This window comes from Neovison vison, chromosome 10 (genome assembly GCF_020171115.1).
Source record: "Neovison vison isolate M4711 chromosome 10, ASM_NN_V1, whole genome shotgun sequence".
NCBI classification, from domain to species: domain Eukaryota; kingdom Metazoa; phylum Chordata; class Mammalia; order Carnivora; family Mustelidae; genus Neogale; species Neogale vison.
The window spans coordinates 61970058-61996883 of NC_058100.1; the positions used below are offsets into that span (position 1 = coordinate 61970058).

Here is a 26826-nt window from a genome sequence, read left to right on the forward strand (position 1 = left end):
CTCTGCATCCAACACTCCGGGAGCGCTAGGAAGGACAGAAAAGCTCCTTCTTAATCCCAATTTTACGGGTAAGGCTATACCTCACTGTCCCCCGTTTGAATATATTTAACATACTGCCTAGATAAATCTGCATGGAAAGACACTAATATGTTACATGGTAGTGAGAAGTCTATTAGTTACAAGAAAGATACACAAGAGAGAGAACCATGAACCGCAGACTCGATTTCCAGTTTCAGGTGAGCCACCAATGTGACACTGAAAAGCTGCATAACTATTTGAAGGGCCATTTCCTCCCCTAAATAATGAGCTGCGTGAACTAGATAATTTCTAGTCTCTTCACACTAAAATCAATGATCCTATATTTTTCAATGAATGCGGGCTTTATGACAGTCCAAAGAGGGTATTTACTAAAAGAACCTTTGTGTAATTCCCAGAAAGATTTACTAACAAATGAACAGTGGAAACAATATTAAAAGAACACATATCTTAACAACTCAAGAAAGCAAACTTTTTTAAGTATTTAAGTTTAAGTATTTCCATAAGAACATTATAATTACCTATTTATAACTTATATGCTAATCACAATTATGATGGTCATTTTATTGAAGCAGTAACTAAAAATCTCACGTTATTATATAAGTTTGGCTCAGTTCTGATTATTACAGATCTTGAAAATAAAAAATTTTTTAGTTTTGAATGGCTACTAGGAACTTGCTTGTATTTCCACCTCAGCCATTCAGTTTCTAGATTAAGTTTCTTCACTTAAAAAAACTCAGAAGTACCCCCAAAGCTTTAGGATTCACTCACTCGGGGCACCTGGGTGGCTCAGTGGGTTAAGCCGCTGCCTTCGGCTCAGGTCATGATCTCCGGGTCCTGGGATCGAGTCCCGCATCGGGCTCTCTGCTCAGCAGGGAGCCTGCTTCCCTCTCTCTCTCTCTGCCTGCCTCTCTGCCTACTTGTGATTTCTCTCTGTCAAATAAATAAATAAAATCTTTAAAAAAAAAAAACCAAAAAAAAAAAAAGATTCACTCACTCATTACATGATCTTTATCCAGCATGTCCAGGGTGCTGGGCAGACACTGTGCTGTTCCAGGGCCACAACTATGGGAAAGACCCATGCCCCCCTGGGGTGGCCCTCCACCACTGGGACGGCACACACCTACAGTTCTGCACCCCAGACTGTTTTCTAATTCAAACTGGTCCCTCCATCACTGGGCTTGATTCAGTTAAATTTCAACATACTTCTGTTAAAAAATTTGTGTGTCATTTTTTTTTAAGATTTTTTTTTTTTTTTTTTTTTTGGACAGAGAGTGAGAGAGGGAATGTAAGCAGGGAAGTGGGAGAGGGAGAAGCAGGCTTCCCACTGAGCAGGGAGCCCGATGTGGGGCTCGAGCCCAGGACCTTGGAATCATGACCTGAGCCGAAGGCAGACGCCCAATGACTAAGCCACCCAGCAGCCCCTCATGTGTCATTTTTTACAAATATTCTGCTGCATTTTTTTTTCTTTTTTGAGAGAGAGAGAGTGTGAGCAAGCGAGAGCAGAGAGAGAAGTAAAGAGAAAGATAAGCCTGAGCAGCCTTCATGCCCAATGTGAAACCCATCTGGGGATTGATCTCACAACTCTGGGATCATGACCAGAGCCACAATCAGGAGTCCCACCCTCAACCAACTGAGTCACCCAGGCACCCCTCTGCTGCATTTTTTTATTTATTTAAGATTTTATTTGACAGAGCGAAAGAGGGAACACAAGCTAGGGGAGTGGGACAGGAAGAAGCAGGCTTCCCACCCATCAGGGAGCCCGACATGGGGCTCGATCCCAGGACCCTGAGATCATGACCTGAGCCAAAGGCAGACGATTAACGACTGAGCCCCCCAGGGGCCTCTCTACTGCATTCTCAAACACAGAAAGGAAAGTTAGTGTTTACTTTAACCAGCAAGAGAGGCTTGGCTCACTGTAAATTTATAGGAAAGCGTGACAAGAATTACTTCACACCCATGAGTACCTTTAGTTCACGAGTGAAATGAAAATGTACCTGCATCTTAATTTGCATGATGTTTGTCTCACTCAAAAACATATAAAACAGAATGAAATACAAAACAAACCGCAAAACACTGCATGGATCCTATTTCTGAGGCCATGTTCTCCTGTGAGAGAAAGCAGTGAAGACAAAGCCAGCCCTGACAAGAGATGAGGCTGTGCCTGGTGGGGGGGCGGGTGCAGGGGGAGGGGAAAACGGCCAGCCTGGAAAAAGACCCCTACTGGACCCTCTGCCCCACCCATGTCCTCCTGCTTAAGGGGAAGAATGGGTGGGCTGGCAGAGCACGGACCCACGGAGGTAAACACGAGTTTTCCTGGGTAACTCCCACCAGTCCTCATGCCGGTCTGGTTCCTGGGGGGCCCACTCCTTGAAGAAGGCACTGCATTATCATAAACCCAACAGGGGACCCTGAAGTGACAATTCAAAGAGAAAAAAAGTAACTTTGTGCTACAAGTGCAAAGATATTTCTGGAAATATGACAACTACACCTGCCTCTAATAGTTACTACCATGAGCCCGTGTGTCAATTAGTAATATTAGGCTGACTCAAGAGCAGTCTCTGCAGCAGGGAAGCAAGATAAAACACTTTAAGCCCCACCCCCTCCCCCCACGCCATGAAGTAATAATCCAGGGGCACCTGGGTGGCTCAGTCCAGTAAGCAATCAATTCGTTTCAGCTCAGGTCATGATCTCAGGGTCTTAAGATGGAGCCCCATGTCAGGTTCCGTGCTGCGTGGGGAGTCAGCTTGGGATTCTATCTCCCTCTGCCCCACCCCCTGGTCTCATGCATGCATTCTCTTTCTCTTCCTCTTTAATTAATAATAATAATGATGATGATGATAACAATGAATCTTGGAACACTGAAAAAATAAAATTTAACAAAAGAAAGAAATCCAAAAAACTTTACTTTCAAACATTTAATCTTAGAAAAGAGTATGTAAACTGTTATTTAGCTTTTCTTTAAATAGGAAGAGATTTCAAGACTGAAGTTGTTTAAATGTCTTGATTTTTCTTAGTTTTAAAAGATGCAGACTCCTGGTATTCCCCACTTTTAAGCATGGGGACAAAAAAAAGTTTCTGTAAATGTTTAAAGAAACCATATTGGAAGAAAACGTTTTTAAAACAGAAAATGGTCAATTCCCAGCCAACTATGGAAAAGTCTACTGAACATAAAACTAACCCCCATGTTTCTTCCTAAGTATCTGGTAGCATGACTCGTTAGAAATTACATTGTGAATTCTATCCTAGAGGTTACAATGCATATGCTATACTTAATATCCTTCAGGTAAAGAGAAAAAGCAAATACAAAAAAGAATAGTTTTTTTAAACAAGTTTCTAGGAATAAGAGTTTATAGAACAAGGAGTTACTTAGTTTTAATTATATCAAGACAAATATAGGCATTTCCTGAGGTTTAAGGAAAAAAATCCACTTCGTGAAGGAACATCATTAATGGCTGTCCTAAATTATAAATCTACAACCTTTGAGGGCATAGGTGAATGAAACTCCACTGTCCCCCCCAACCCCAGATTACTCATAGTTAATATAGCTGGCAATGAGTCTGAAGGTTATCAGAGATTTCTGATCACTTATTCATACGTTATCTTCAAGCATTCTTTCTTATATAATAACAAGCTCCAGTGACATGGAAATTCTTTTTGTCTGACAGCGGGGGTGTAGGAATAGAATTCAGATGAAAAACTTATTTCACGTTGTAGAGCTGACAAATGAGAAAAATGTGCCAGACTCTGCAAGCTACAATTTCTGTAACTAGAAAAACAGGAACCTTTTCAATGGTGCTGCCCAAATCTGAGGTTATTCAAATAAAAGAACTGTTTTTCTTACAGAGTAATTTTATTTTTATTTATGACTTTTTCTTACTGGAAAACGATTGTTCCTATTAATTGAATAATTTCTCTGCATCAAGCTTTAAATGGCAAAAAACGAGAGTACTTGGGGTGCCTAAGTGGCTCAGTCGGTTATGTGTCCAAACTTGGTTTCGGCTCAGCTCATGATCTTGGGGTCATAGGATTGAGCCACATGTTGGGCTCCATGCTCAGCTCAGAGTCTACTTGGGATTCTGTCTTCCTCTCCCTCTGCCCCTCCCACTCATGCTCTATAAATAAATAAATAAACATTAAAGAAACAAAAACAAATAAAACAAACCAAGAATACTTATATGGAGTCCTATCTCAGCTGGTTTAAAATAAAATAGGAAGATATTAGAGAGGAAAGAATCACTTGTGCAACAAAATTTTATTTACCATCTACCTCATGCCAAATATTGGTCACAGCAGTGCGAATATATACAGAGATAACACTGTAATGACTGTATTTACTCATTCATTCATCCAAATCCTTAAACCATGGATTTACCACTCAATGCCAAAGACTTGGACAAGATACTAGTGACATAGAAAAGTATCACGGAGCCAGGTTTCCCCTATTGGAGTTACAAACATGCTATGCCTAGAACAAATCATGGGCTGCTGGATTTGAAGTGCAATGATGTCAAGTGTTCACTCAGATACAGAGCTTTAATTCAGACACAGACAGAGGTGTGTTATACACACGCAGGTACACATATTCCCTGGCTCAGTCCGAGAGATCTGAGACCTGACAGGATCTAACGTCAACAACAAATTAGTAGCAACATGCATGCCAAGCACCCAGATCTTGCCTTTACAACACCATTCTTCACAAAAAGGAACCAAGACAACCTATAAAAAGGCCGAGTCCAGGGCTGGGGCAAAGAAAGTACACGAAGAACTTAAAACATCTTGTTACGCCAAGAAGTATGAAATTCTCAAAAAATGATGAAGACATTTCCAAAGGTCAGAGTAACAGTTAGTAGGTAGGGGCTCCCACAGACCAATGCAGGAATAATTTCAAGCATCAAAATAATTAATGACTGTAAGGAATAGAACTCCTTGAATAAAGTAAGAACCTTATGAATTTGAACGAATATAAATTTTAAAAAGGAAGAAAGGGAAACTCTTTCTTAGAGCATAGTACCAACTAACAAATAGGGAAGGCTGGAAGGATGGACGCTGTAACTGTAGAGTGAAAGGCTGATAAGGAACCAGGTATTTACAGTTTCAAAGCATCTCCCCACAAATTACATATTAATTACAAAGGGGGAACAATCATTTTACAGTGGAGAACACTGGTGGATGCAATCTAACGGACTGACAAATCAGTGTATTTGTATTTGACGTCATGTACTTGCCGACAGGAGATACAAAGGCAGCACAACATCCCTTCTCTGGCTTTGCTGCCCAAACTAGCAAACTCCAACTGAATCATGAGGACACATTAGACAAACCCAAACTGAGGACTACTTTACAAAATAATTGAACTCTACTCTTCAAAGGTCAAGAAAGTAAAGAAAGATTAAAGAACTGCTCCAGATTGAATTAAAGGAGGACATGAGGGACGCCTGGGTGGCTCAGTTGGTTAAGCAGCTGCCTTCGGCTCAGGTCATGATCCCAGCGTCCTGGGATTGAGTCCCACATGGGACTCCTTGCTCGGCAGAGAGCCTGCTTCTCCCTCTGTATCTGCCTGCCATTCTGTCTGCCTGTGCTCACTCTCTCTCCCTCTCTCTCTGACAAATAAATAAAATCTTTAAAAAAAAAAAAAAAAAGGAGGTCATGAGGCTTACATGGACCATCTGACTCTGGACGGGAAAGAAGCGGCTGTACCAGACGGCACGAGACCGTGGACTACAGGGGAGCACAGCAGTGTATCAAAGCTAAATACAGACAATGGCACTTTAAAAGAGAATGGACAACTTGGGAATTACGTGGTGAAGAATTTAGCGGTAAAGGGGCATGATGGTGGCAACTTACTCTCAAATGGTTCAGAAAAACACTATGCATATATAAAAAATTAAAAATGTGGGCACCCAGGGGGCTCAGCTGGTTAAGGTTCTGCCTTTTGACTTCAGCTCAGGTCACAATCTCAGGATCCTGGAATCAAGGCCCACATTGAGCTTCCTGCTCAGCAAGGAGTCTGCTTGGGGACTCTCTCTCTCCCCTTCTCCCTCTGCCCAGATCCCCACATGCGCACACACGCAATCTATCTCTCAAATAAATAAACATATCTTTTAAAAAAAATGAAAACTTAGTAAACAATTGGTAAATCTGGAAAAACAGTATATGAGATTTCCTTGTACTAATTTTGTTAACTCTTAAGTTCAAAATTATACCAGAATAAAAAGTTACAAACAAACGAAACACTATAGTTAATCCACTCATGAAAGTAGTCCTTCAGCTGACAGTTAAGACTTTATAAAAGTCACACAGTGGACAAAGATGAACAGAACATAGATTCCTACCCTTGAGGACAGCTTAGTCTTGAAAGGGTTGCTCAGCCTTTCAGAAAAACAAATGATAAAATTATCTTCATTTTTTAAGATTCTATTTTTTAAAGCAATCTTGACACCCAACGTGGGGCTCGAACTCACACCCCCAAGGTCAAGAGCCATATGCTCTATGGATGGAACCAGTCAGACACCGCTAAAATTATCTTATTACTATTCTCTTCTAATGCTCCCAAAATACCTCATGAGGAAAGCATATTGTGAAGGACGTGAACATTTTCCCTGCTGTACTAGAAGTTTGATAATAAACATTCCTAAAAATAAATGTCTGTCTCCTGAGAAACAGAATTTTTGCTTTAAAAATATTTCTGTTGTACATGATCTATATTACAACAACATTACTAGGGAATTCAGGGAGTGTGGCTTTACTAACAAATATTATTTTTAAATGCCAAGTTAATCATTCACTATGGTGAATGAATTTTGGAAGAACAGTAGGATGATGATCAAGAACACCACATGGTGAGAAGGTGGAATGTTTGGGAAGGACTGGGCTTGTCGGTGTTAATTGGAAGTCAAGGGAGAGTGCTTTAGCAAGAGGTGGGTGCAGACATCCATGCAAAGGACGTCTGAAAAGCTGTGCTGAGAGTCATGAACACGTGCTGAGCTGCTCTGACTTCATAACCAGACCAAGCCAAGGGCAGGGATGGCCACACAGAAAGGCAGAAACAGCACCATGAGCAGTCTCTGGCCCATGCTGAGTGCTGAGCGGGGTCCCTGCCTCCCCGCACCCCCTCCCGATTCAGAGGAGGGGACCAGGCCAGGATGTGACAGAGATGGGATTCAAATCCAGGCTCATTTGACTCAGAAGCCAAGCTCTTAATCACTACATGATTACTTAATTGCTACATGAAACACCTGTGTTTCATGGTGTAAGAGAACGCTGGTCAAACGTCTGAAGATCTCCCATGTGCATGGAGTATGACAGACACTTAATGATAAAAAACATAATCCCTGATTCCACAGAATTTCTGGTCTAGCATATGTAAATGGCTGGAATAACAAAGCACTAGCAGGCTTCTCTAGAGTGAAATGTGCTATCAGTAATTCGAGGTTACAATAAAATTACCACCAATGGCTCATAAGGGGTGGCCTTGGTATGTAAATGCAAAGTCACCACAAAAGAAACCAAGAACTAGGGGCGGAATGCTCCCAGCCACTTACTGGCCTGTGATGGAACTGTCTTAAGGTCTCTTAAGTACACAGTAATTCAGAAGGCAGGATGGCAGCGATGGAAACGGAGAGAATAAGACATGGGGCTGTCCCAGAGGGAGGGCTTCTTGTCCTAGGGACAGCCACACTCTGGTGACAACTGTGGCCTTAGGGGAGGAATGGGTGGACCTTGGTTCCATCAAATATCTGAAATTTAATTTTTACTTTTATCAAAACAACCTATTTACATAGTTTTAAAAGTAGTTCTACAGGGCCCATATTGGGGGGAAAGTGGTCCCCTGCCCATCCTTGCTTCCCCTACACCTTCTCCTCATTCATTACCTGCAGTTCACATGTTCATAACTGCTTTGCAAATTTTTTCAAGTAGGCCCCACGCCCAACATGGGGCTCAAACCCACAACCCCAAGATCAAGAGTTGTACACTCCATCGATGGAGCCAGCCAGGCACCCCCTGCTTTTTAAGTCTTTCAGGCATTACGTATGGACTTCACATAGGCGATAGGAATGTAGCTCTCCAGAGCATCCCTCCCCCTTCTCTGCAAATCACACTTGTTCGCTAAATCAGCACTTTTCACATTACAACTAAATAGTACCTCAATATTATTCCCAAAGGAATCACCTATAGAACAATGATCACAGTTCCTCTCTTGACAACATGTTTCCTTCTAATCTGCAGCCTCCTACTTTTCTGCTCATCTTCTTAATACAAGATGATTCAGTGACAACACCTCCAGGCCTGTGACATGTGTACACAGGACAGCAAACAACTCCCAACTTCATGGGATCTAGAGTCTAGAGTACACAAGCCTGGACAACAGCGGTCCCCCCAAACCTGTCCTGGAGCTCCTCCTGTCCTGTCCGTCCTGACAGCCCTGCCCATCATGACGCTGCTCTTGTCCTGTCTGTCCTGTCCATCCCATCTGTCCTGTACCTCCTCTTGTCCTGTCCATCCTGTCTATCTCGGAGCTCCTCCTGCTGGGGTCCTATACCTCCACCTGCCCAGCAAACACCAGGCCGGCTCCCTCTAGCTGCATCTTGTTACCTCCATTCCCACTTTATTGTCTGCCTCCCTGCCTGCTGAAATCTATTTTGGGGAAGATAGACTCCATCTGATGTCCCAGACCTTCTATTGAATTAATAATCTTCCAATATCCCAATATCCAAGAGCCCTATTTATTCTGTGAATGATCCTTTCTGGAGCCCTTGTTGTTCCACAGACACAGCGTCTTCTCTTATACCTGAGGATTTTAATTACAGTTTCCTTGAAATGTCTTTTGCTCCTTTATTGACTCTGCTCCTTTCACATTCTTTTTTTAATCTTCCTGTCTGTTTTAGTTTCTTTCATGTGAGACTTTCCTCCAGCATGTCTGTCCGAGTTAAGAGACAGCAGAGACATAAGCAGTAGCCGTATATTAATGGCAGAACTGTTTCTTTTCCCTAGAGAGAGATCCTCCATTCTCCTGTGTGTGTGTCTGTTGAGGGTAGAGAAAGGGGGGTGGGTATAAGCCTGGGAGCCTCTGTGTGTTGGCCAAAATTGGGCAGAGAGCATTGCAACTCAGTATGCAGACTCTGGTTTGATTCTGTTAAAATGTTAAGTCAGACTGTGTTACTACTCAAACTCATTCGAAGAAAAAGCAAGGACTTACAATAGCCAGCCAGGCCCTACATGATCTCCACTGCCCACCCCATGGCCCTTCAGTACTCCTGACCTCAGCTCTCACTCTCCTCCACCAGCTAACCACCTTGCGGCTTCAGTCTTGCATCTACTTCAGGACCTTTGCACTACCTGTTCCTCCACCCAGGACACTACCACCTCCAATCTGCAAAGCTCTTTCACTCTCCCAGTGCAATACTCAAATGGCTCCCACTTGGCCACCTCGTTTTAAACCACAGCCCTTCCCCCCAGAACTCACAACTTCCCTGATTCTAAGTTCTTCTTCTCTAAGTATTTATCACTTCTGACATCCTAGGCAAATAACTTTACTACATGTACTATTTACTGTTCATTTCCTCCCACAAGAACAAAGCTTTTTTGATCCATTTAGATCACCCATACAGACCCAATACCTGTGACGGTATTCACCCCGTCCTTAGCTGTGCCCAACTTAAGGATTCTGAAAATACAGCACTGGTCTTCTGTTACAGCAGGGAGAGGCAGTCCCCTGGCCATATGTAGCAGAGACAGGAGCCCAGGAACCCAGTTTTCAAACAATTCTCCTGTTTGCAGCTCCTGCAGCATGCTCGCCCTCAGAGATAGCCCATGCCCTCCAGGTCTGTGGCTTCCAGGGACACGATCTTCTGTCACTCACTTCTTATCTGCTTCTACCCTGTTCTGTCCTCTCTGCTCTACAGTACCCATCAGCACAGCGCTGGACGATCCACAGTCCAGCCTCCAAAATGCTGGTCAAGTTCATTCTATGGTTGTCACCTTCCATTCCATTACAGTCAGTTCAGTGAGAGTTCATAGGGGCCAGAAAATAGAGCACATGTTCAGTTTACCACACTTACCTGTGCTGCTAACTATCTGAATCCCAGAACTAGCTCTCCCTTTTCATACTCCCTTGCTCACCGAGAAACCTGATGCTGATTACGGCTCCTCAGCTCTCTGCTCTGGTGCCGGCTAGAAGCCATAGTCTGTAGAGTCCTATTAGTAGGCAGTAAGTGCAGTTATCTTGCTCTGTGACCTTGATAATGTCTCCCCAGGAGAGAGAGCTAGAGGCTTAAGAGGCTGACATACCAGCAGACTGAAAGTCACACAAAGATAACATAATCTAGAAGCCTCTTGGGAGATAACCAGTGAACCTTTCATTTTTCATACATTTATCCTTTATGCTAAGTATTCTCATATTTTAAATTTCCACAGAACACAATTAGATTTTTTAAAAAATATCTATTTTTGAGAGAGAGAGAGAGAGGGTGCAAGTAGGGGGAGGAAGGAGCAGAGGGAGAAAGAACCCTCAAGCAGACTCCCCACTGAGCAAGCAGCCCCACATGGTGCTCGATCCCACAACACTGAGATCATGACCTAAGCCAAAACCAAGAGCTGGACACCTAACTGAGTTGCCCAGGTGCCCCCAGAATACAGCTGGATTTAAAAAAGAAGGGGAGGCCAGAAAAAAAAAGATCTGTAAGATAAATATAAATATATAGGCAAGTAGGTAGGCAGGGGATGGGTGAGCAAGCAGACAGACTGGACTGAGACAGACAATTCACAATAAATATATAATGGATCATTTACTGAGTACCAAACATGCCACAGGCCTTACATAGGTATCCTATACCTACCATATCATTAATCCTCACACTAACTCTGTAATCTGTTACACTATTTTATTTAAAAACAAAAAAGAAACAAAACAAAAAACCCTAAAACCAAGTACCTTATGTCACTGGCCTGAGGTCACAAAGTCAGCTGAGATAAGGTCAAAACAGCCCGATTCCAAGTTCCATGATTCTTATTCCATACACACTGTTTTTAAATGTCCATTAATACAGTTTAAAACGTGAAATGGGGGTGCACCTGGGTGGCTCAGTGGGTTAAAGCCTCTGCCTTCAGCTCAGGTCATGATCCCAGGGTCCTGGGATCGAGCACCACATCGGGCTCTCTGCTCGACGGAGAGCCTGCTTCCCTTCCTTCTCTCTCTGCCTGCCTCTCCGCGTGCTTGTGATCTCTGTCTGTCAAATAAATAAATAAAAATCTTTTTAAAAAAATAAATAAATAAAATAAAATAAAATGTGAAATGGGGGGCGCCTGGGTGGCTCAGTGGGTTAAAGCCTCTGCCTTCGGCTCAGGTCATGATCCCAGACTCCTGGGATCGAGCCCCTCATCGGGCTCTCTGCTCAGTGGGGAGCCTGCTTCCCTTCCTCTCTCTCTGCCTGCCTCTCTGCCTACATGTGATCTCTGTCAAATAAATAAATAAATATCCTTAAAAATAAATAAATAAAATGTGAAATGGATACATTCTGATCTGATTTTAACAGAATATTAAATGGTGACAACATTTTGAATGCTTCCCAAAGCACTATTATTTTTATAACTTGTAATAAACATTAAAACATACTGTCCACCCAGCTCAACATTCTGTCCCAAAATGGCCAGTGGCATCAGTTGATATCCTGTGATAGGAAAGAGCTGCTTTCCCTCATACCAGCTTCAACACCTTAGGGCCAACCCCCAACACAGTCTTGTTTTTCTAGAAGACTCTGCCCCACACTGGTCCTCCCCTGTGCTGTGTCTATGAGCGAGCCCACACCCACCAGGCCAACAACAAAGCCCAGTTATGTCAGGGTAGAGAAGGCCTCCACTTCCAGCCGCTGGAATCTCCAGCACATGATCACGCCTTCTCATGGGAAAAGGCAAACACTGCCTTTGGGTTCAGAAAAGGAAAATTAAAAACAGTGAGCAGCCATACCTGGATTAGTAATGAATGACAGCAGCACAGCCGGGAATTATTAGTTTCATCTGGGCCGGAAGGAGCCTCAGTGCAGGAATTTTTGGCTGTAGCTCTGCTGAGAATTCTGAAAATTAAACACTGATCCCCTCGAAGTGGAATGTGCCTATGCAGATCACAGAAGCGCGCTGGCCGTTGCAGCCAGAGGTTTATATGAGATCTAATAAAGGACTACACGTCGGAATACAGTTTTCAATTTTTCCATTTGAACTCAATAAAATATAAATGACAGTCATGGCGCTCAAAATATTCACACCCTGGAGCTGCCAAGCTAAATAATTCAGTATCTTTTTGAACAGAAAAATCTTTTCCCCCAGGACATATTTTTCAAAGTATTAAATGTTCTGTTAGCTCAGCCCTCCTTCTGCAGCCAGCTGCATTCTGTTTTTGAAACTGGAGAATGATGGTCTGCCTCTCCTGTAATTGGAGAAAAATTCCAGTCCCATTACGTAGGAAGCACACACCCTTACAAGCTTATAAGTTATGGTATTCTTAATATTATGCAAACTCTGAATTAGTGAAAATATCTTCAAAAGGTGGGGAGAAAAATGTGCTTTGAAATAAAAAAAGGAAGCAATTTACACTGCATAATTATGCTAGTTAACTCTTTAAATTTTGTTCGTTAAGCATGAAAAGCACTTAGTAACCTAGTAAGATTAATTACAAAAATCAGGACAGCTTGATTTGATGAAGACGTGGCCTGAGTGAGGCAGCCCGGAGTGTGCATCTGTCCCCGGGCACCTAAGAACCATCTCCATGTGCTGATCCTGCCAAGGTTAAGACTCATTATGGCTACAACCTGCTGCTTTCTAAATAGTTTAGAGTGCTGGTTACTTCTGTACATATTCTTAATGAAGATAAGGCAAGTTTTTCATTTAGTGAGAAAACAGAAGAGTATCTTTCAGGGCTTTCAAACGCTGATTAACATTTAAATCCATCATTTCTAATAGCTCTTACTTTCCTGGCTCTCACAGTATGGAAGTCAACTGTTAAACAGTTCCTTCCCCTACTCTCCTTGTGTGAGAAGGGCAGAGGAGGCCAGAACAGGGAAGGCCCAGTGAGAAGGTTCCTGTGACGGTTCCTCATCACAGGCAGAGATGCTTCGGGGACTGGCACACACACTGTACCTCAGGCAGGCTCTGCGACAGAGTCAAGAACTTCCACTGCTTTCGAGTTTTTTGTTTGGCTTTGTAGCAGCTCCCTAGTTAAGGGGAGTAGGGTGGGCTGAGTCCCCACTCACGGCATCTCTGCAAACCTGCTCCCCCTGGCAGCTCCCAGGGTTGTCTGGGGGGCCCCTGTGCCCCCGAGACAAAGGTGAAAATGATTTACACTGAACTGCCCTGGCTTCCCCACAGACGGGACTGTTGGTACTCTGGAGCACCCATTCTAGTCCCCCAGTTTTGTTCATCGAAAGCAGCTCGACATCCCCACATATCTTTCAGCACTCAGCTTTCAAAGCACAGTCTCTGGCTAAGCAAAAAAAAAAGAGGATCTGTTCTAATGAACAGAGGGAAAGCCCTGAAGCCACCATTCCAGCAATAGTGAAGCGGCCCAGACCGGATTGGTTGGCGGAGGGTAGGGCGCATAGCCATCTCCAGGAGCAGCTTCCGGCACCAGCTTCCATGCCGTGGTTCTGTGGTATCAGGGACTATCCCCTTCCTTCCTGCACAGGCGGCCGCCTACACCGCTTCCATATGTACCCACATGTCTGCATTTCCAGGGCAAAGTTTCTGTTTCCAGGCACAAATACTACTGGATGACTGCAGCTTCGTCTCTGAACTGCCACAAATCGTGGCCTGGCACCAACTTTATTATTAAAACACAGAATAAACATTAATTATCAAGACTAGGCAAAGGGCTCTACTTTTTCTGCCAAATAACTCATGGGAGGTGGCTTTTTAAAGCAAAGACTACCCTCTCCTCAGGCCCTATTCATCTGTTTCCTGTACTTGAGGCTATTTGTATATGAACATATGTAGGACATACATTTACACACATACATGTCTGTCTCTAAGGCAAGAACCGTCAGTGCCAAGTGCACTGGCACACGGCCCGTGCAAGCACCTGCGAGGCACCATCACAGCAATGTTCACTAACATACTGCCCAAGCAAGTACCCGTGAGGCACAGTCACTGCCAAGTTCACTAGCACACTGCCGGAGTGAGTACGCACAAGGCACTGTCAGTGCCACGTTCACCAGCACACTGCCCAAGTAAGCACCCGCAACGCACAGTCACTGCAACGTTCATTAGCACACTGCCCGAGTCAGTACCCGCAAGGCACAGTCACTGCCATGTTCACTAGCCACACTGCCTAAGTACGCACAAGGCACTGCCAGTGCCACGTTCACTAGCACACGGCCAGAGTGAGCACCTGCGAGGCACCATCAGTGCCACATACACCAGCACACTGCCCGAGTGAGCACCCGTGAGGCACAGACACTGCCATGTTCACTAGAACACTGCCTGAGCAAGCACCCTCAAGGCACAGTCACTGCCACATTCACCAGCACACAGCCCAAGTGTGTAGCCGCAAGGCACCGTCACAGCCACGTTCACCAGCAAACTGCCCGAGCAAGTACCCACGATGCACCATCACTGCACATGACCCAAGCGAGTGCACTCAGTTACTTTCGTTAAACATGTATGTGACACCCTGTTAGCTAAGTCCCACACACTAAACCAGGATTAATCACCAGTAGTTTTTTAAAAGGGGGGTAAGGTGCTTGTGTTTGTTAATTTGGTTTGATTATTCCCCAGTAGAATTAAGACCCTTGAAAAAGGACATTTTATTTTTGAGGTCAGAATTAGCAGTGCAGAAATAAAAGCAACATTGATTTCAAAGGAGTATTTTCCTTCTCTCAACTGTGATACATGATAGATGTATTACTTGGGTATCTCGTCCTCCCAGAGGAGGTCTGACTTTGTCAGGCTATCTTGGTGAGTCACATGAATGATGATTTTAGTTAAGAAGACAACTTTGCACTTTGGCTGACTAGAAAAATATAGATAAAAAGTCTACATTACTGTTTTGTTATAGTTGACCTGTCTGCCTTCAAATGCTTATGAGAAACCCCAAATGCTGTCAATCTGAACTTTTTTCCTAACGAGTTTGTAAATGATTCCAGATAAAGTGTTCCTCCACTGGACAATTAGCTTCAAAAATATAGAATGCTTTTGTTTCCAAGTTGGAAAAAATACAATTAAAATGAGAAACATCTATTTTGGTTTTCAGTAGAGCTGGCCACTTGTTAGGAATATCTGAAATGGAAAATATCTACAGAATGCTTTTTATAACCCTAACACCATTGAAATATTTAAAAGCAGAGCTGTTACACTCAAATATTAAAGCACACCCAGGAATGCAACAGTTAATGAATTATTGGGGAATAATTAAGTCCCTTTATACTTGTCTGGTGCAGATCTCCCGTCCTCCCTGAATGCAGAGAATAAAGTCGGGAGCACCTTCCTGTGTACAAAGAGGTTCCCTGACATTCAAGAAGCAAATGGAAAGGGGCCCCACAAATCATCTGGGAAGGAGGACATCTTCAACTCAGAGAACTCATGAAATCCTCTAAAACTGGGGAAGAACTATGGGAATTTCCCTTAAATAATGCATCTTCATAGAATCTTGCGTACAATTCCAGCGATTCAACAGCCCTGCTGAAGGCACGCAAAGACAGGAGCATCACAAGGAAGAAGGAATCATGGCCACTGGGCTGTCAGGCAAAGGGACAGGAATTGGGAAATTTTAAAAGTATAATAACCCTTAGGGTAAAGTGGGAAAAACAGAGAGTGAGAAGAGAGAAAAAGGGAAGGACAAGGGAGTTGGTGGAACTGAGAACACATGGGAAGATGAGAACACCGAGGAGGAGGGGGAAAAGGGGTAGGCGGGGAGTGAAGGAGGGAGGGAGGAGGTCTGCTGGCATCTCTCACGTCAGCGCCCATGTCAATCCTGCAAGCACTGCAGGACATCCACCTTGCACGTCCCAGCTCGGGAGCTGGAGCCACAGAATGGGGAGGCAGCCATGCCGCTGACCAGGAAGTGACTTCAATAGAGGCCTGCTGCCCCACCCCGCCCATGCCCTGTGCTTCTCTCCACATCCCTCTTTCAGAGGACATTCTAGTATGTCTGGGGCATCAGAATGCATTCTCTTTCTCAGGGGGCACCCTTTCAGAATCTCAGTGACATGCTTGTCAGGAGCCAAAATGGTCAGGGTGTTCTTTTCTCTTTTTCTGGCTGTGCTGTGATATAATCGATGTATCACACTGGGTCATGATGTTCATTCCAACTGAACTGGTACTTTTATTTTAAGGCTTTTGATTTTTAGAAATTTCATAATTCCACTTGTCAAAATGCATCATATGCATTAAAATATTATTTAAAAAAATGTACTAGAAACAAAACCTGTCACAGTCACTCACGAAGGTACTTCAAGTTCCACAGTCTTTCTGAGGTACATGTTTGTCAGACCGGCCGCCAACTACTTCCCTGACATTATTGTCAACAATACTATTTTGTGAATGCTGCCTTCCCAAATCATGGAATTCTTTTTCTAGCTACACTGATCTGTTAAGGTTTATGTTATACAGATCTGGTCTATTGCATCTAGCATGGTTCTGATTTAGATGGCCCTTTTTGCACACATACTCAGTTTACAAGTAACTTCATTCTTCCCAGAGTTTCAGTAATTGGTATTTTTCACACAGTTACCCCACAAAAATAGAACATATGCCTCAAAGCTGGCATGCCCTGACAGTGTGTTTCTTTTCTACAAGTGAATGGCTAAAATCATCTTGTCATAGGTGTGGAACATACATAGAACAGACACTTGGAATTTTAAAATGCATTAATTTGGTCTTTTCAAAAAAACCACACAAACTACTTACACGACTTTAGTCACAGAATTAGAAGCATTCAGAGAAAACATTAGAATAACGTACAGAAATTACCACCATTTTGTTAATATATGGTATATACACATTCACTATTCAGGATTAAACATGGACTACATAGAGTTAATGTATTTAATAGAAAATACACAAAGGAAGCATTCCCAAAATGTGGCTTTTTGTTTTCAAGACTGGCATTTTACAAGGATTTGGGGGTGAAGGAGAGGGCAGATATATACTACTCTGAGATGTAGTTCATGGAAAGCTAGCATTAAAACAGTATTTAAGGGGCGCCTGGGTGGCTCAGTCATTTGAGCTTCTGACTCTTGTTTTCAGTTCAGGTCATAACCTCAGGGTCATTGGATCAAGCCCTGCGTCAGGCTCCACACTTAGTACAGAGTCTACTTGAGATTCTCTCTTTTCCTCTGCCCCTCCCCCACCCCACACACATGTGTAGAGTACAAAAATGAGACATTCTGAGTTTTTACAGAAAAAAAAAGATGCCAGTACTTCTTGCTATGCTTTTTACTTTTCTTTTTCAATTTTCACTCTTACTGTTTCAGTAGTGGATTCCTTCTCCACTGAGATGCTAATAACAATGGGTAGTATGTGTTGACTGTAGTAGACAGCTAGCTCTAGTCATTTTCTTACTGAGGTGTAACTGACATACATTACATTAGTTTCAGGTGCAGAATATATTTTTATATTTGTACTGATTGTTAAATGATCACCAAAGTAAGCAACGTTCAACTATGCACTACAGTGTTATTTTTTATAAAGATTTTATTTTATTTATTTGACAGAGAGAGTACAAGCAGGAGGAGCATCAGGCAGAGGAGAAGCAGGCTCCTCACTGAGCAGGGGGCCCGATATGGGGCTCCATCTCAGTACCTTGAGATCATGACCTGAGCCAAAGCAGCCACTTAACCAATGTAGCCACCCAGGCGCCCCTGCACTACAGTGTTATTAACCATACTGCACATCACAACCCTGTCACTAGTTTACTTTATCACTGGAGGTTTGATCCCTTTATTCCCCTTTATCCATTTCCCCCATCCCACACCCCCTGCCTCTGGCAACCATCAATCTGTTCTCTGTATTCAGGTGCTTGGTTTTTATTTTCTAGATTCCACAAATAAGTGAGATCACACAGTATTTGTCTTTCTGTGACTTATTTCATTTGGCATGATGCCCCCAAGATCCATCCTTGTTGTTGCAAATGGCAAGATCTCATTGTTTTTCATGGTTGAGTAATATTCCAAAGTGTACCTATTCACACCTTCTCTACTCATTACTAATCACTGGACATTCATTTCTCATGTGATGCTCACAATCACCCTGTGAGGTGTTATCCCACTATCGGGCAAACAGTGGAACAAACAGATAAAAGGGACATACATACGAACGCAGGAAAACAACAATGTAAAGCAGAATTGGGTAGAGATGGCATCTCAGCTCGGACAGGGAAAGACAGACCAGTGAACATCAATGTTGGAATAACTGGATTCCATTTGGACAACTCCAAACTCCATTTGGACACATCAAATAGAATTAGATCCTAAAACACCCCCAAGTAAATTTCAGGTGGCTTAAAGATTCAAATGTCAAAAATAAAACAAAAGGCATAAAGAGTACTACAAATACTTTTATGAACTTAGCTGGTGACGTGAAAGTCAGAAACAAAAAGAGAGAAAGAGAAACTGATGAAATTATCTATTGTCAGGTTTAAAACTCTAACTGGCCACTTCCTTCCTTCAGTTCTTTCCACCCAATAGAGTAACTGGGACAAGATTCACTCTCTTCCCTTCTTCCCTCTCCCTTCCCTCACCTTTTCCCGTCCCCTAGGCCAGGCATGACTGCTGGGAAAGGGGAGCCAACAAGTCCTATAGCAAAAATCTAGCTAATTATAGCCAGAAGAGTTGTACCTATAAGGGACTGAACAAGTAAGCAAAATCCTGAGGTTAGTGGGAGGCAGGCTGCATGAAAAGAAGAAAGCCCTATGACACCAGACTACAACAGAGGGTACTTATACAGATGAACAAATACAGAAACACATATAGATACGTATTCCCTGTGTAGACACCTGAGTGTGTACACACACACATGCACATTCATATATGACAGGACCTAAAAGCAATGAGGGCTTGGCAGTAGTGAGCACACTGAGTGTCTAGATCTTTGTTTCAAACACTGTTCTCTACAAGGAAGAACTGGAGCTCTTGGGAGAAATGACTGGGTACAGAGCTTGAGCAGGGAAAGAACAAGATGAGCCCAGAACACCTCTTCAGATGGGGCTGTAGAGATGTGCCAAACACTGAAAACCATACACGTAAAATGGGTACATTTTATTATACACAAATTATATCTCAATAAAGTTAATTTTTAAATTTTTTTTAAGATTTAATTTATTTATTTGAGAGAGAGAGCATGGTCTCAGAGAGAGGCAGAGGGAGAAAGAGAAGCAGGCTCCCCACTGAGCAGGGAGCCTCACCCAAGGCTCAGTCCCAGGACCCTGGGATCATAACCTGAGCTGGAGGCAGACACATCTAAGCCATCCAGGTACCCCCAATAAAGTTAATTTTATTAAAAAGCTAGACTGAGAGACTAAAAAAATGTTCATTTAACACTGGTTACCAAGATTACACATGTTTCTGACTTCTCCCCAGCCGGCTCAAGCTATTCAGGGTAGAAGTATTTGGTCACCTGCAAAACATATTTTAGTAATACAAAGCTCAGGTATGTATCATTGGTTCTCCTTCATGAAAATCATTCTGTGTCCACATTTTTAAAAATACTTTTAAAATGTTTAAACAAGGGGGGCCTGGGTGACTCAGTCAGCTAAGCATCTGACTCTTGATTTTGACTCAGGTTATGATCTCACATCATGAGATCAGGCCCCGGGTTGGGCTCTGCACTGGGCATGGAGCCTGTTCGAGGATTTTCTCTCTCCCTCTCTCTCTGCTCCCCCAACCTAAAAAAAAAAAAAAAAAGTTTAAACGAGATTTATCCATACATAGAGATAGTGCCATTACAGCATTGTTCACAAAATCCAAGAATGGAAACAGTGTAAAGGTCAGCCAAAGAGGACTAAGCACATGCCCCATCATCCCTCCAAGGGACTAGTAAGCAGCTCTGTATGCAAAGGTACCTACTGTTTACAGACTGGAGTCTCACAGGAGCCAGCATTCTGAATTATTTGAATCATTTTTGAATTATCCATTCAAAAACCTAAAGCAGACATCACACTCGACTAATCAGGCACATAAACAAGCCTTCTAAGGGCCTCTCATTACTCTTAAAATGAAACCCAAACCGTTTGCCTTGGCCCTACCTGGCCTAGCGCCTGCCTGACTCCTTTACCTTCCACGCCCCCATGAGTATTGATTTCTTTACCTTCCCGGACCCTCCTTCTGCTCATCTTCCCTTGGCTAGGCACTTCTTGTCAGACAGGTCTCCATTGCTTCTAAGACCATCCTTAAGCACCATAAAATAACCCTATTTTAATACTCATCCTTTCTCTCCATGTGTGTGTTAATCTCCCCTACCTGAATGTGAGCTCCATGAGAATAGAGATCTTGCATTTTTTTTTTAAAGATATTTATTTATTTGACAGAGAGAGATCACAAGTAGGCAGAGAGGCAGGCAGAGAGAGAGGAGGAAGCAGGCTCCCCGCCCAGCAGAGAGCCCAATGCAGGGCTCAATCCCAGGACACTGCGGTCATGACCTGAGCCAAAGGCAGAGGCTTTAACCCACTGAGCCACCCAGGCGCCCCAGAGATCTTGCATATTTTGTTCGCTGCTGTATTCCCAGGATGTGTGCCAGCCAGGCACTTATTAATACACACGTTGGCCGAATAAATGATCTTAAGATGTGTTGTGAAACAGGGGAGAGGGCACAGACGCTGCTTGTGGTATAAATAAAAAGTATGCACCTATCACATACATGTTTGTATCTGCATACAATCTCAGGAAGGAGACTGAAGGAACTGGCGTCAGCTGTCGCTTCCAAAGACAGGGGAAGGTTAGAGAGACTAATAACTTTACCCCTTTTGAATTTTTTACCACACGCATACAGTATCTATCTTAAAAAGTAATCTGAGATAGAAGCTGTTACCCCTCAAACACAGTAATATTCAATATTAGAAATATTAGGTAATATTAGAAAATGAACTTCAGAAAGCATGTCGTTTTACAGCTTTACAGAGCCCTCCCACACTTCTGAATGGAAACAATATGCCCAACCAACACCGTCCTTACACTTGCCTGTCATTGTATGTACTTGTTAATTGCGCTTACTCATCATCATAAAGATATTTTGATTCTGTTTGTTTACAACATTGAAAATGGATCCCAAACAAATCTACTACTTTCCATCTTTCTTCCTCCTAATGAATACCCACGGCTGTTATTCTCCATGTAAATCATGCCATAGAACACAGGTTTAAAAAAAAAAAGCAGAAGGCAATACTTGCCCAAAACAATAGGCTCAAGAAATAATTACAGAAATCTCCCTAGGACAATTACAAAAATTACTCCAATCTGTTTGGAGTTAATGACATTTTATTCTATATGAGCAATATTCTACATTGTGGCTCTGGACCAAAATAATATAAACCAAAACAAATAAAAAACAAGTTATTAAACTGAACATTTAAATTTAACTTTTAACAGAATTAAATTTTTCAAAATTAAAAATTAAACTGGTAGGAAACCAACATTTAAAATATTAAGAAATTAAAAATAGACCTTCTCTATGATCCTGCAATTGCACTACTGGGTATTTACCCCAAAGATACAGATGGAGTGAAAAGAAGGGCCATCTGTACCCCAATGTTCATAGAAGCAATGGCCACAGTCGCCAAACTATGGAAAGAAACAAGATGCCCTTCAACAGACGAATGGATAAAGAAAACGTGGTCCATATATACTGTGGAGTATTATGCCCCCATCAGAAAGGATGAATACGCAACTTTTGTATCAACATGGACGGGACTGGAAGAGATTATGCTGAGTGAAATAAGTCAAGCAGAGAGAGTCAATTATCATATGGTTTCGCTTATTTGTGGAGCATAAGGAATAACATGGAGGACAGGAGGAGATGGAGAGGAGAAGGGAGTTGGGGGAAACTGGAGGGGGAGACAAACCATGAGAGACTGTGGACTCTGAGGAACTGAGGGTTTTGGATGGGAGAGGGATGGGAAGTTAGGTGAGCCTGGTGGTGGGTATTATGGACCGCACGTATTGCATGGAGCACTGGGTGTGATGCATAAACAATGAATTCTGGAACACTGAAAAGAAATTTTAAAAATTAATAAAAATGTTTTAAAAAGAGAAAAAAAATAAAATAAAATATATTTTCAAAGTATCCTAGAAGTTAAACCTGATAAATTTACATTTTACTCAGGTAAAAATAGCAGATATTCAATAAAGGACATTGACTAGTTGCTAAGAATTCAGTTTCACTGTAAATCATTCTGAATATTGGAAACATGTAAAGTGATTCATACATTTCTAAATACTACTTAAATAGAAATATAAATACTATAAAGAAATACTATACCCATATAGTATCTAAATACTGTATCTGAAAACATACTTCCACCCCAAAATCTTGCATCTTACAGAGGGGGAAAAAGTAAAGAGTAAGGCTTCAAAATTGTCTCTCAATAGCATAATCATTAAACTATCTGGCTGAGGTCCAGATAAAGCCAAAATACACAAACATGCACACAAAAACAAATTAACTCACAGTCATAATAAAAATCACTCAAAACAACCTAAACATATTGTTCAAATAACAAGAAGCTCATCGAGAACCCTGTTAAGAAATGTTTCCCGTGCTAATGTCACATTGCAGATCTACATAATGTTTCAAAAACACTAGTTGAAAACACATCTAATAGCTATGTAATTTTAAGTCTTTTATCTTACATTGAGAAATTACACAAATTCAAACAAATTTAAATAAAAAATACTCTGGGATTTTTTTTTTAAAGAGCCCTTTAAAGAGGGTGTGCATAGTGAAAAGTGAAAACACACACATAAACCACTAGATGGTATTTACTATGAATCTAATCATTCTGTCTCCATTTCTGTTTTTGCTTTAGGATGACAAATGGAGTGCAGAATCTATCTTGAATGCACACAGAACATTAGTGACACTCCTGCCTTTCTTCAAGAGTTACCACAAGCCAAGTGAGTTAGGTTTGAGTATTCAAAGAAATAGCTACTTTGCAAACTCTTTTGCTCAGCCAAAAACAAACAGTAAGGTATCTGAATTATGATTTTACCTTTTTAAAAAAAAAAAAAAAGATTTTATTTATTTATTTGACAGAGATCACAAGTAGGCAGAGAGGCAGGCAGAGAGAGAGGAGGAAGCAGGCTTCCCACTGAGCAGAGAGCCCGATCTGGGGCTCTATCACAGGACCCTGGGATCATGACCTGAGCCAAAGGCAGAGGCTTAACCCACTGAGCCACCCAGGTGCCCCGATTTTACCTTTTTAATCACTAGATTATAAAAAACTGTTCTTTTAACCTTTATAGATAAATGATTGACAGTTTTCTTGAAATGTACAGTCAGAGAGCTTAAGTATCCCATTTTTAGTCAGGTCAACAAGCTATAAACCCTAAATGCGGAGTCTGAAGTTTTTACTGTTAATCAGCAATTCCCATCCTTTATATTCAAAACACCTCTTTCACAGTCTACAACTAAAATAAAGCAGTTGTTGGACACCCTGGGGAGTTATTCCAAACTCCACTTCACAATATCTTAAATTACTCACTTAGAAACACTATTATCAATACAAATCCTGCTGTAATTGTTCCATTCTGCTTCCTTGCCACATGGCACATAGCCATATAATGTCTCTTTTGCATTCTGAAAAACTCAACGTCTTACTTAGAAACAGCTTTGAAACTTGGCTCGTGGCCTGTTCGTAATTGATACTACAGCTTAAATACCTTTCCAGCAAAGTTACAATAACTTCAAAATACTCTGGGATCAACCATTAAAATGTTTTTGTTTCGGTTACAACACTAATGAGCACCAAATGTTAGAATTTGTTTTAACAACCTAATATATCAAGGATTTTTTCTTAAAAGGAAAAGCTAGATCAGCTATCCATTATATAACGAAAGGCAGATTAGTCAGTGTTGATACAGATAATGCTTGAAGATTTAATACTTAGAGTGCATAATCAAGGATCTAAAAGTTAAATTCAGAAAGCCTGCTAAGTCAGCCATCACAGTTTTTCCCTGTGAAGATACCAAATTTCTGCTCATGGAAGCCTCCTTCCCTTCATGCTTTACATTAGCCAATCAACCCTCACCGTGATGTCCCCATTACTGTCAAAGGGGTGACACTACCATGCTTTACTATACTTTTTCGTAGTACAAAGGAATTAAAGTACCAAGGAAGCAAAAAGCCATTAAAGGAAATCTCAACATCCATATCAGGTTTATTAAAGCCTGGTAAGAAGCACTGATATGAAAAGATTTTACAAACAAATGTGTAAATGCTATTTTAAAAATACAACAAAAGGAAAGCCTGGAGCCATTTAGATATATTCTGGAGATGAACACTTGGCATGCAAACAAGCAGCAGGGTAAGGACTGCTGCCACCCCATGGGTGTTTTCCCTGGACCCAAGTGCACTTGGCAGGGTGAAGCACACTGGCACCCACAGTGGCCACCACGACAGCGACACAGGCATCTCTGGCTTTGCAGCTGCTCCTGCTCCTTCGGAGATGGCTTGTCTGCAGACTGGCCTCTGCCTTCAGATCACCTCCACATCTAAGCATCATGACTGCTACAACCACCATAACTAATTTCATCTTTCTTTTCCAGCATCTTTTCACTTTCCTCAGCATCCTATCACTTTTTTCTTATTTTTTTCATCCTAGGTAACTTAATACTTCTTGATATTCAAGCTGGACTTTTATAGAACTCAACAAACAGATGCCTTTCCTTTTGGTTTAACAATTATTAATCCTTCCTTTTGGCTTTAATGGTCAAGCCTTGGGTTCTTGTCAATTTTTATCACTGCTCAAATTTTTTTTTTCCTTCTTCATCATTAGATAAGATCTCTCTTTTGCCTTATTTCCATGTTTCATTCTACTCTCAATGAGGATGCAGCTCACTAAATAAATAAGGTTTCATGAGACACGCCATATTAAGAATCCGTAGCAGATTCATTTATAAGGAAATGACTTAGCAAGCAAATACTATAAATAAGATTCATGTCATAAAAGCTAAAGCCTTTGAAAGAAATGCTTAAAAATAATCTCAAGTATTTCAAAAGTACCTACATATTTGCACCTGAACTAACTGTAAGTAACTGATATTTATTCTTTAAAGAATTTCCACCCAGAATCTCTTGCTTAGGAATATTTTGTTAGTATAATTGGTGATGAAATATTTACAGTGATAAAACTCATTTCTTTAAAAAACAGTCTGTATTTTTTATATTATCTTGGATTTGCATGACTTCCCCAAGAGTTGGAATTAATAAGGCTTATCATTGTGACCCTATATATCAAATAGAGAATAATTAAGTCATTTGTAAATATTATGCCTACAAATATAAGGAACCATAGCATATAAATTCAAAGAAGATTCATTGTAACTTCAATTTCTAACAATTTCTAAGTGCTAGTTCCTAAAATCTATTTATTAACTAGAAATGAAATGATGGTAGATTTTTGATGGATTGTTCTTCTGAAACCTCAGCAAAACACTACGTTGTTACACTGCTATACTGTGCACGATTATTTCTCAGTCTGTGGATCATAAAGGGCCAACAGATATTATGGGGAAAAGGGTTCTAAGTTCCAACAAATGTGGGAAATGTGGAGGTAAGGAAGCGAAGCCAGTTTTTATCACTACAGGATTTCTCTGTACCATTAACATATTCATATATACTGTAGCTCCTCAAAGCACATTGCTGACCCAACCATCTGTGTGTGTTGGGAGCGGTGGTATTGATGCAACTGTTCCTCAGCTTATGATTACAAAACCACACTGCAGTGGAGCATCCCCCAAAAGTAAAGTCTCACAGAATATATTTTGGCAAATACTAAGATTTACAGAGAATAGTCACTATGGGTTGTTTTTAATCTTTAACATAAAGCAATTTCTTCAAGATGCTGTATTTGTAAAGGTACTGGTTACTGGGGAAAGAGGAAAGGCATGAAGGTTAAAAAAAGAGATAAAGTTAATATTCTTCTCCTAAGAACAGTGACACCCGAAAAGATAAACAATGCTCTGTTCACATTTAACCTTTCTGCTGTAGCTGTACATGAATTCAACAGATAATTCTTTTTTTTTTTTTTAAATGACAGGCTTTGCTTAAGAGATGGCATAGAATTTAGACATTTCATTTTTTCAAAATTCAGGCTAATGGGGACTTTAAAACAACTAAAATACTAATATCCAAAGGCTTTTAAAGAGCTGCATATAGCCAAAAACAAAATGTAAATTGAGTGCCTTGATTTGTGTGATACCAAACTCAAACTAGAGTGGAGCGTGAACCTTCAGAGTGCTCTCCTAGATCACAGAATTAGGTAAGGAGAAAGACATTCCAAGTCCTCGGGTCCCAGGGCTATTAAAGCAGACCAAGGGCAGTCCTAGGTTCAGATTTCACTAGGTGTCTAGCACAGGTGTCAAAAATAACAGCTAGATGTCTAAAAATCCAATCCTTCTGATCCAACAACTCTCATTTCTTCTGATACCTCAAAGATGCTTCAGACAGAAAGAGCACTTTACCAGCAGAAAGGTAAAGCAACCCAACAGTCACACCCACCATTACATTGGAAATAATGCCCACTTGCCACTATCAATAGTTTATCAACGTAACTATTAAAGGCACACTTAAAATATACTTACAAAAAATGTAACT

At 41.5% G+C, this 26826-nt stretch overlaps 1 protein-coding gene across 11 annotated transcripts in view; it reads right to left on the bottom strand.

Annotated features, from left to right (window-relative positions):
- Positions 1 to 26826, bottom strand: part of DISP1 (dispatched RND transporter family member 1) — a 174510-nt gene that overhangs the window by 109941 nt on the left and 37743 nt on the right. The window contains exon 1 of one of the 11 annotated variants that reach the window (XM_044267452.1): positions 12002 to 12022. The exons of the other annotated variants lie outside the window; for them this stretch is intronic. The gene's annotated coding sequence lies outside the window, so the exon portion shown is untranslated. Of the gene's footprint in view, positions 1 to 12001; positions 12023 to 26826 lie in introns of those variants that run through there. 11 annotated transcript variants of the gene reach the window in all.